The sequence below is a fragment of the Taudactylus pleione genome, unplaced genomic scaffold (genome assembly GCF_031769625.1).
Source record: "Taudactylus pleione unplaced genomic scaffold, aTauple2 ptg000347l, whole genome shotgun sequence".
NCBI classification, from domain to species: Eukaryota; Metazoa; Chordata; class Amphibia; order Anura; family Myobatrachidae; genus Taudactylus; species Taudactylus pleione.
Genome location: NW_028284748.1, coordinates 1,010,215 through 1,019,467, shown reverse-complemented (window position 1 = coordinate 1,019,467; position 9,253 = coordinate 1,010,215). Strand labels below are relative to the sequence as shown.

The following is a 9,253-nucleotide window of genomic DNA, read 5'->3' as shown; positions in this document are numbered from 1 at the left end:
TGAAGTGGTGTGGGGTTGAGCCCCGGGACGTGACTGAAATTCAGTATGGAATTAAGCCCCAAGGCGCAAAGGAGATCCGGTATGAGGAGGTGCTGGGGTTGAGCCCCAAAACGTGATGGAGGTCCGGTGTGGAAAGGTTCAGGGTTGAGCCATGAAGTGCAGTGAAGATCCAGTATGGGGTTGAGCCCCAAGACATTACGGATGTCCAGTGTGAAGAGGTGCAGGGTTGAGCCCTGAGATGAGGCAGAGGTCCGGAGTGAAGAAACTTTTATGATGCAGTTAACTGTTAGTTGAAGGTAAACATGAAGAGACCATGAAATGGCAGCAAAGCTAGGCTAGTAGTACAGCGGAGACTACCTGCAGAGTTAGGTTTAGTATTGCAGCAGAGTTCAGTAGCAGCGCTGGGATCTGTAGTGCCGTCAAGCATCTGTAGCAGAACCAGGCAAAGAGAGTCCACAGCATATATCAAGTACAGTGAGGATCTGGCAGGAGTCCAAGGAAGAACCTGAAGGTAACGTTGCACAGACAACAATGCTCAGTAAGTAACAGACTTTTATACCAGATGCATGAAATCCATTGGAAGTGTTAAAGCATGTGACTCAGACAGAACCAGGTTTAGAAATCCAAGAAATCACAGATCCCAGCAAGCAGATGACACCCAAGGAATAGAGGTTCACTTTAACTCTCTGTATACTCCATGCGATACGGAACCTTGGCAAGTGTAGTTTATCTTTAAACAGGGATACAGTTCGGGTTCTGACAATACCAAGGTGCTGAGTAATAAGATGAGACTCTGAATATATGATAGTAGTGATATAATGTAATGTATATTCTTATTGATATTGGGTTATACACTATCTTATTGAAACCCAGTGTGAGAGAACTGGGTTTACATTTTCCATGTTTATGGAATTAGAATCTCTTTGGGAACTGACAGACCTTACTACCATTTGGCAACTCTTCATCCATATAGAGATATATAATTTTTACTAATTTATGTGAGAGATTTTAATATACTTCAAGTAGATACTATTGTGAATAATGTGACTATCTGTCTAATGAAATATGGACACCAATCATTATTTATTTTTTCTTCAATTTTAGATATTAAACATTATATACAATAAAATTATATTTTGATGATATTATGAACATACACATACTTTGTTAGAATTTTTTTTTTTAAATATCACTATTTTGTTGCTTCACATTATCACTTTATGTAATGTACACATACATTTTTGTATGTATATATACATATACTTACATTTCTATATCTCATAGCAGTCACATGCATTAATTATTATAATTTACATAATATTGTTCTCACCAATTTTACTTCACTTTGAGAATAATCACTTTCACATACATATATACACTATTTTATGAATCACTGCAATATTTTTATTTAATTTTTTAAACTTTCATTTATTTTTTTCAATTTAATACCACAGTGTGCTTGTTTTTTTCACTATTCATTTATAAGATATTTCATTTTAACATGCTATCGATAGAGATTGGTTTTTATTTACTATATGGAATAATTATTCACATTGCATTATTATGGTCTCACATTAAATAATTATTATATTTACACAAAATTCTACTTAATTTCTCATTAGATTATACATACGTTATCACACAATAATTGTGCAATATTATGTTCTCCTATTGATAATTACATATATACTTTTATCCTATTGTATTTATACTCAGATATTTATTGAATTGATATTTTGTTTTAATTAATTAATTCTTGATATATGGGTGGTGGTGATAAGAATCTTTTTCCCTCCCCTCTTCTTTTTATAAGGTTTTTTAACTAATATAATGGTTCATGCACGTGGTATTCGAGCATTGGACACTTTGAAATTACCTAGGCTAAAAGCCGGTACATGCTAAGCACTCGGGTTGCCTTGAAAAAGCTATTCAATGCAGTTAAGATGGATTTAATTAAACCATAAGTATATTGCTGTATTTATAGGACCACAGCAATAAGAAAAGGAGCATAGCAATTACCTACATAAACCCATTAGTGTGTTTGACACAAGAGAAACATGCATTGGGTTCATTTAGACAAGACTAGGTCAGACATTAATCCTTCTGACCTTTCTAATAACAGACACAAAGTAGAATCTGTCTCTACTTTGGATACTTTGTTTTAGGATACATGTGATTATTATGGAGAGAGGAATATTTATTCCCTGACAATATTCATCCTTTAAACATATCAAATAGTATACACAGTAACAACTAGGATTTTTTGGAAATAGACACATACGTATGTGATATAAGGATTTGTGGGTTTGCTTTTGTTCCTAGTTACAATATGGGTCTATATTAATAATACAACTAATTAGGTCATCAGGAAGCTTAAAGCAGTCAGATTTTTTAATTCACATTATTTTCTTTCTTATTAACACTACTCTACCTTTTATATTCACTGTCTCAACATTTAATATTGATGTATTTTACATGTATACAATAAAGGTTATGTTTTAATTTTAGTGCATCACCCAACGACATCTCTCTTCTCCTTAATTTGATTACATAATCTATTGTTTTATGATAGCACCCCCTGTCTCTAAATTAATAATTAAGGTATAGGATATAAAGGGTTTTTGGATATACATACTGTATATCTGATTTGTAAGGGAAGTAGTACCAGTGCGGATTTATATAATTTTTTCTGTAGTGATAATGCACTGTAGTGATGGGTCAGACATCCCAGGACCTCTATTTTGTACTTCTCAATCCCTAGGACCAGACCCACCACTTCCTTTCTCTCTACCCTGCCTGAGACTGCCTCCCTCTTTTCTACTCCTATGGAGCTGCTCTGCACACAGAGACCAAAGCAGAGAGACTGAGAGACCCTCCTTAAAGCTAAGTGCCTTTGGAGGGGATGTTCTAATGTTATTGGTAGAGGGAGGGAGCTAGTGTAGTGATGTAGTGTGGGGAGGTAGTGTTGTAGTGTGAGGAGGTAGTGTAGTGATGTAGAGTGGGGAGGTAGTACAGAGATGTAGTGTGGGGAGGTAGTGCAATGATATATGTGGGAGGTAGTGCAGTGATGTAGTGTGGGGAAGTAGTACATAGATGTAGTGTGAGGAGGCAGTGCAGTGATATATGTGGGAGGTAGTGCAGTGATGTAGTGTGGGGAGGTAGTACAGAGATGTAGTGTGGGGAGGTAGTGTAGTGATGTAGTGTGGGGAGTTGGTGTATTAGTGCATCGAGATATTGTGAGGAGGTTGAATGCATCTGTGAAAACAGACAGATCTCCTGATTTTTAACCAACTGCACATGAGTCTCAGTTGCAAAACATGCTGTAAGTAGGTGCGTGTCGTATCTTGTGTGAAAGGAAAGTAATGTAAAGTAGGCGTAGGGGTTTCTACGGAGCATCTGGGTGGTGAGTATAAAGACCCACAGAGAGGCTGTTTCTGATGGGCGTGCCAATACTAATGATGAGGGTTGCGTCTGCGGATGCTAGAATAGTGAGCGGGCTAGACTTGTACTTTCATACTTACTCTGGCAGATTGTTGAATTAGCAAGTACAATAGGGAAAAGCGGGATCAGAAGTGTCCAACTCCGATTCAGGCCACTATAGAGAGGTAGTGTAGTTTTGTAGTACAGTATAGTGTATGGCATTGAGGGGTCAGTAATGTAGGGCAGTATATAGTGGTGTCAACAATGTAGTGCTAGGTATAGAGGCGTTAATGTGGTAGTGCAGGAATGTACAATAGGGACTTAGTTCATGTAAAATCAGGGAAGTAATCTAGTATTCTAAGGTTGGTAATTGTGTGTGCAAAAGTTAGTGAAGTCGTACAAGTAGGTAGTGCAGGGTATAGAGAGTCAGTGAAGTAATACAGAGTATCTGATGCATGAGGGGGCTTTGAGACATATAATTGGGCCTTAGGGGGCCAAAACATTTGCAAAGTGTGTTATCCTTCCAGTGTAAGTGACTGTGTGTACGGTGGTGTCTCACTCTTAATATGCACCTAAAACAATTCTCACAAAGACCTATTCCTCCAAGTGCGTTCAAACAATGGCCAGTGTTTTGTCTTTTTTAAAAAAAAAAAAAAAAACAAAGCCATTAATGCAAAAAAAAATTGCATAGTGCGTTATCCTCCCAGTGTAAGGGACGTTGTGTGCGGTGGTGTTCCACCCTTAGTCTGCACCCAAAACTATTCTCAAGTATATATAAACAGTATGAATAAAAATGGAGTTTGACTAATCATGCATTATTCATGTCCATTCATCTATAGATATATGAAAAGTAAATAAAATGAGTGACATGAAATAGGCAAAAACATTTTAGATACAAATTATATTATTGCAAATGCTTTCAATGTCACAATTCTTTTCTGTACACTTAATTTATATAATAGTTTGAAAGAGTCTTTCTAACAGGTCAATATAGTAACTCTATTACGTTCACAGGACATTTTCCATACAAAATCATTATCCTTTCTATTTACAAAATCTACTACACACACTTTGAAGCTGACATGACAGGAAGTCAAAAAGGAAAAACTAAAAATATTAAAACATATAACTTGTATGCATTCGGTATGGAATGCCGGCTGCCTCATGACCGGCAGTCAGAATCCCGGCTGCGGCAGCCCGACAAAACAGCAGAGCCCAGCAGCGGAAGACCGACAGCGCTGGAAATCCCGATCGTCTAAAGATAAGTATAAACTATTCTATTCTAACCCCCTAACAATCCTTAGGGGTGGCTAACCCTAACCCCCCCCCCCCAAGTGCCTAACCCTAACCTCCCCTTCCCCGCTGCCTAAACCTAAATCCCAGGGGGGGTGCCTAACCCTAAGACCCAGGGGGGTGCCTAACCCTAACCCTCCCTCCCCCTAGCCTAACCCTAACCCTCTCGGGGGGTGCCTAACTGTAAGTCCCCCCCGGGTGACCTAAACCTAACCCTCCCCCCTCGCGGCTGTCCGCTTGCGGCGCCCGGCATCCCTTCGATCGGGATGCCGGGCGCCGGTGTGCCGGCGTCTGGAAAATGACAGGCATCTGGATTATAGACGCCTGTCATTTAACCCTAGCCGGGATTAAGGATTCTACATGCCGGCGGTCGGGATTGCGACCGCCGGCATCTTAAACGTATCCCTACTTGTATAAGTGTTGATTTGTAACATACAGTACATTACTAGCTAGTTTTTTAAGCTATTTGTAATAGTTCAATATTGTGCATATATTAATTTACAAAGCATACCAGAAGACAAACAAATATAATATTTAAATTGTGATTTACATTAAGTATTATTTTAACTACTTATATATAACATTCTGTAAAACCAAATATTTTTTATATTATAATTCCTAACTACTTACAGAATATCGCATCGGACGGGCATGATGGATGAGTAAATGTAGGCTGCATCGGGCCGGCCAGCTGCGGTTGCCCAGACACGGCCGACAGACATACATTTCCCCTGTTCCTTCCCAGGCAAGGATCAGGGAAATGTCTCCTCCCCAGGGGCGGAGCACAGATATCGGGGGCAAATACACTGACGTTTCACAGTGTATCTGCAGGGTGTCAGGCTGCTAGATAAAATGTCTGTTGGTCTGACAGACATTTTATCTAGCAGCCTATGTCCGGCTTATGAAAGCAAACAATTTTTAGATAATTTAAAATTAGTATTAATGTTTAAAACAAAAACCACTTACGGTAATGTGGTTAGCTTTTTTCCTATAATTTGTAATGTTTAGTGAGACTTATGAATTATCTCAAAATATCAGATGCAATAAGCAAAATAGTATGTGACTGTACACACAAGAACCAATCTTAAAGCGGACCAGCAGTCAGGAAGCCATATGCAAAAAATCCCCAGCAAATATAGTTAGAAGGTGCAAAAGTAAATAAACACATACATACAGTACAGACATGCATACAGAAATAAGAGCAGACGTGTGGCTGTTCAGGTACAGATTTTAAATTGAAATACACCAGTTAAACATTATTGCCTTGTGCGATTACAAACTGGAGCTGTATTTCCATTTGTTTTACTTCTATAATTATTTACAAAAATATGACCAACATGAAGCTTGGAACTGTGAACAAAATGGAATTCAGAAGGTGGATGCAAACTCCTCAGCCATTGTGCTGGGTGTGTCTGTCAAATAGACAGCAAGTCTGGTATTGGTATGTTGAATTTGGACACTCATGAGACATATAAGATCTTCTTATATTTCTTTAGACAACTTGTCACACCTGTGATAAGGCAGGATATCAATCATATTTCATTGGTGGTAAGATTTAAGCAGATAATTCTTTATCTGAGAAATAGACTGGTTTCTACTAAATAGTACTCCTCCTCGATTTACCTGTGCTGGCCTCGGGCCTATGATCTAGTTCTTGATTAATGAAAACATCCTATAGCATTGTATAGTTTATATTAAGCTGGCATCCTGTCTGCCACTGCAGTGCCACTATGTTTCCTAGATTTGCTATATGCTTTTTTAAACTGCCATGTGTTTGTGCTGCTGCTCTGTCGATTAGTTTAGCCAGTCCACTCGCTGCAGCCTTTAGTCAATATGGATGAAAACTGAAAACAATATTGTGAGTTGTGAGATGATCAAAATTGGCTGAAAATGTCTGGAAATTAATGTTATTGAGATTAATAATACTGTAGCAACAAACACAGGCCCTAATTACATGATTTTAGCTGTTTTTCATTTTGTAAAGAAATGCAGAGCCAAAACACTTTTGGGTGGTTTGCACAAAATCAAAACAGAGGGCACATCTCTACATGGAGTCCATAGGGAACCACATAGCCTTTTTTTATAAACACATTTTTACTTAACTTTTGCATTTTGCATATAGCAAGAATGTAAATTTACTGGATTATCCACCTGATTTTAATGAACTGAATAAAAGCCATATTTTAAAATGTATCAAAATACAAATCCCAGTGTGTGCCGCCTTACTGTATATACTTTTCTTTTTTGTTTTTTTCAATTTAGTTTAACTTCAAAAGATCCAGTAGGTAGCAGCCTATCCAACTAAGGGCGGTATCCAATTTGCCCCGAACATTGTTAGGCCGCTAATACATCCCCCTGGGCTATCCAATTAGCCCCCAAGTCCGGCCCCACGACGGCACTTATCAAAAAAAAAATTTGGGACCCATTGTGTCCTGCAAAAATTATTTCTGAGAAGTGGCGTCTTTTGCCAGCGCAAATGGCGAAAACACATAGGTCCATGAACTTATCACGGATCCTATGTGTTTTGGGTGAATTAGCCTATTTGTTCGTCCAAAAAAATAGGATAGGGTGAAAAAAAATCTGCGAAAAATGGGGATTATCGGCAAAAACTCCCTGTTTTTCACCCCCCAAAATTTCAGGGCTAATTGGATCCTGCCCTAAGTAATAACAAACTCATGGATATTAACTAATAGGCTGGATTTTGGGATTATACTTTATAGTATCAAAGTAATAAAAGATCCAGTCAACCAAGTCAATAATTTTGCGTGATTTGGGAGCAAAGCCAAAAAGAGCAAGTAACTTTGAACCTTAGTAAAATCATATTGCACTGCAGGTTGGTTAGATGTAAAATGTGCTGCAAGATTACCAGAAGCGGGGGTCGGGGCATCGGTCAAATCCAACATGTTGGATTTCACCGATTTGCCAATAATGATCAAAATATGATCGTGAGCAGCAAATCAGGGATATTTAACATTAATAATTTCACCAATTCCCTAATGAAATGGCAATCAATAGTGGTTGCCGATCGGCATTTCTGACCGGCAGATCAGTGCTTTCGGTCCGATCAGGAAATTGGCGAAACAGCCAGCTGATGTATGGTGCCCTTTATATTTGAGAAGGCTGTATCTGGTGGACTGGAGCATGAAGGGCCCACAGGGGAAAGCAATAATAGAGGCCCACAAAGGGGTGTGGCCAGTCACTGGAGGTGGTGTATTTGTCTATAGATATAAATCCATCCATGGTCTGGAACTCCCAATAACAATTGTTTAACTGCTGCGGTGCCCTCACAAAATGAATGTACAGGGCAAAGGTGCGGCACTCATGGCGTTTTAGAATGAAAACTCAGAGACAGGCTAGTGAAGATAGGTAGTAGTGAGTATGGAGGAGTCAGGGAGGTAGTGGTAAGCACAAAGGAGTCAGATGTAGTGGTGACCCACCCACTAACCTTTGAAATGCTGGTCAGTTGTGAGTAAATTAGACCACTATACATGTACTAATATTATGCCACACTGTAGTGCCCCCCGTATTATGCCTCAGTGTAGTGCATCTACATTATACCATCTATAATGCCCACACATTACACCACACTGTAGTGCCCCCACATTGTCACACTGTAGTGCCCCGCACATTATGCCACCCCTAGTGCCCACACATTATGCCAACTGTAGTGCCCACACATTATGCCACCTCTAGTGCCCACACATATAGCCACCTGTAGTCCCCACGCATTATGCCACCTGAAGAGCCCACACATTTGCCACCTCCACTGCCCACACATTATGCTGCACTGTAGTCCCCACACATTATGCCACCTGTAGTGCCCACACATTATGCCAACCGTAGTCCCCACACATGCCATCTGTAGTGCCCACACATTATGCCACCTCTAGTGCCCACACATTATGCTACACTGTAGTCCCCACACATTATGCCACCTGTAGTGCCCACACATTATGCCAACTGTAGTCACCACACATGCCATCTGTAGTGCCCACACATTATGCCACCTCTAGTGCCCACACATTATGCTACACTGTAGCCCCCCACACATTATGCCACCTGTAGTGCCCCGCACATTATGCCACCCCTAGTGCCCACACATTATGCCAACTGTAGTGCCCACACATTATGCCACCTCTAGTGCCCACACATATAGCCACCTGTAGTCCCCACGCATTATGCCACCTGAAGAGCCCACACATTTGCCACCTCCACTGCCCACACATTATGCTGCACTGTAGTCCCCACACATTATGCCACCTGTAGTGCCCACACATTATGCCAACCGTAGTCCCCACACATGCCATCTGTAGTGCCCACACATTATGCCACCTCTAGTGCCCACACATTATGCTACACTGTAGTCCCCACACATTATGCCACCTGTAGTCCCCACACATTATGCCACCTCTAGTGCCCACACATTATGCTACACTGTAGTCCCCACAGATTATGCCACCCGTAGTCCCCGCATATTATGCCACCTGTAGTTCCCACACATTATGCCACCTGTGGTGCCCACACATTATGCCATCTGTAG

The 9,253-nt window shown here is 40.2% G+C and overlaps 1 protein-coding gene across 1 annotated transcript in view; it reads right to left on the bottom strand.

Annotated features, from left to right (window-relative positions):
- Window positions 1-9,253, bottom strand: part of SEMA6B (semaphorin 6B) — a 137,211-nt gene that overhangs the window by 39,591 nt on the left and 88,367 nt on the right. The window lies entirely within an intron of this gene.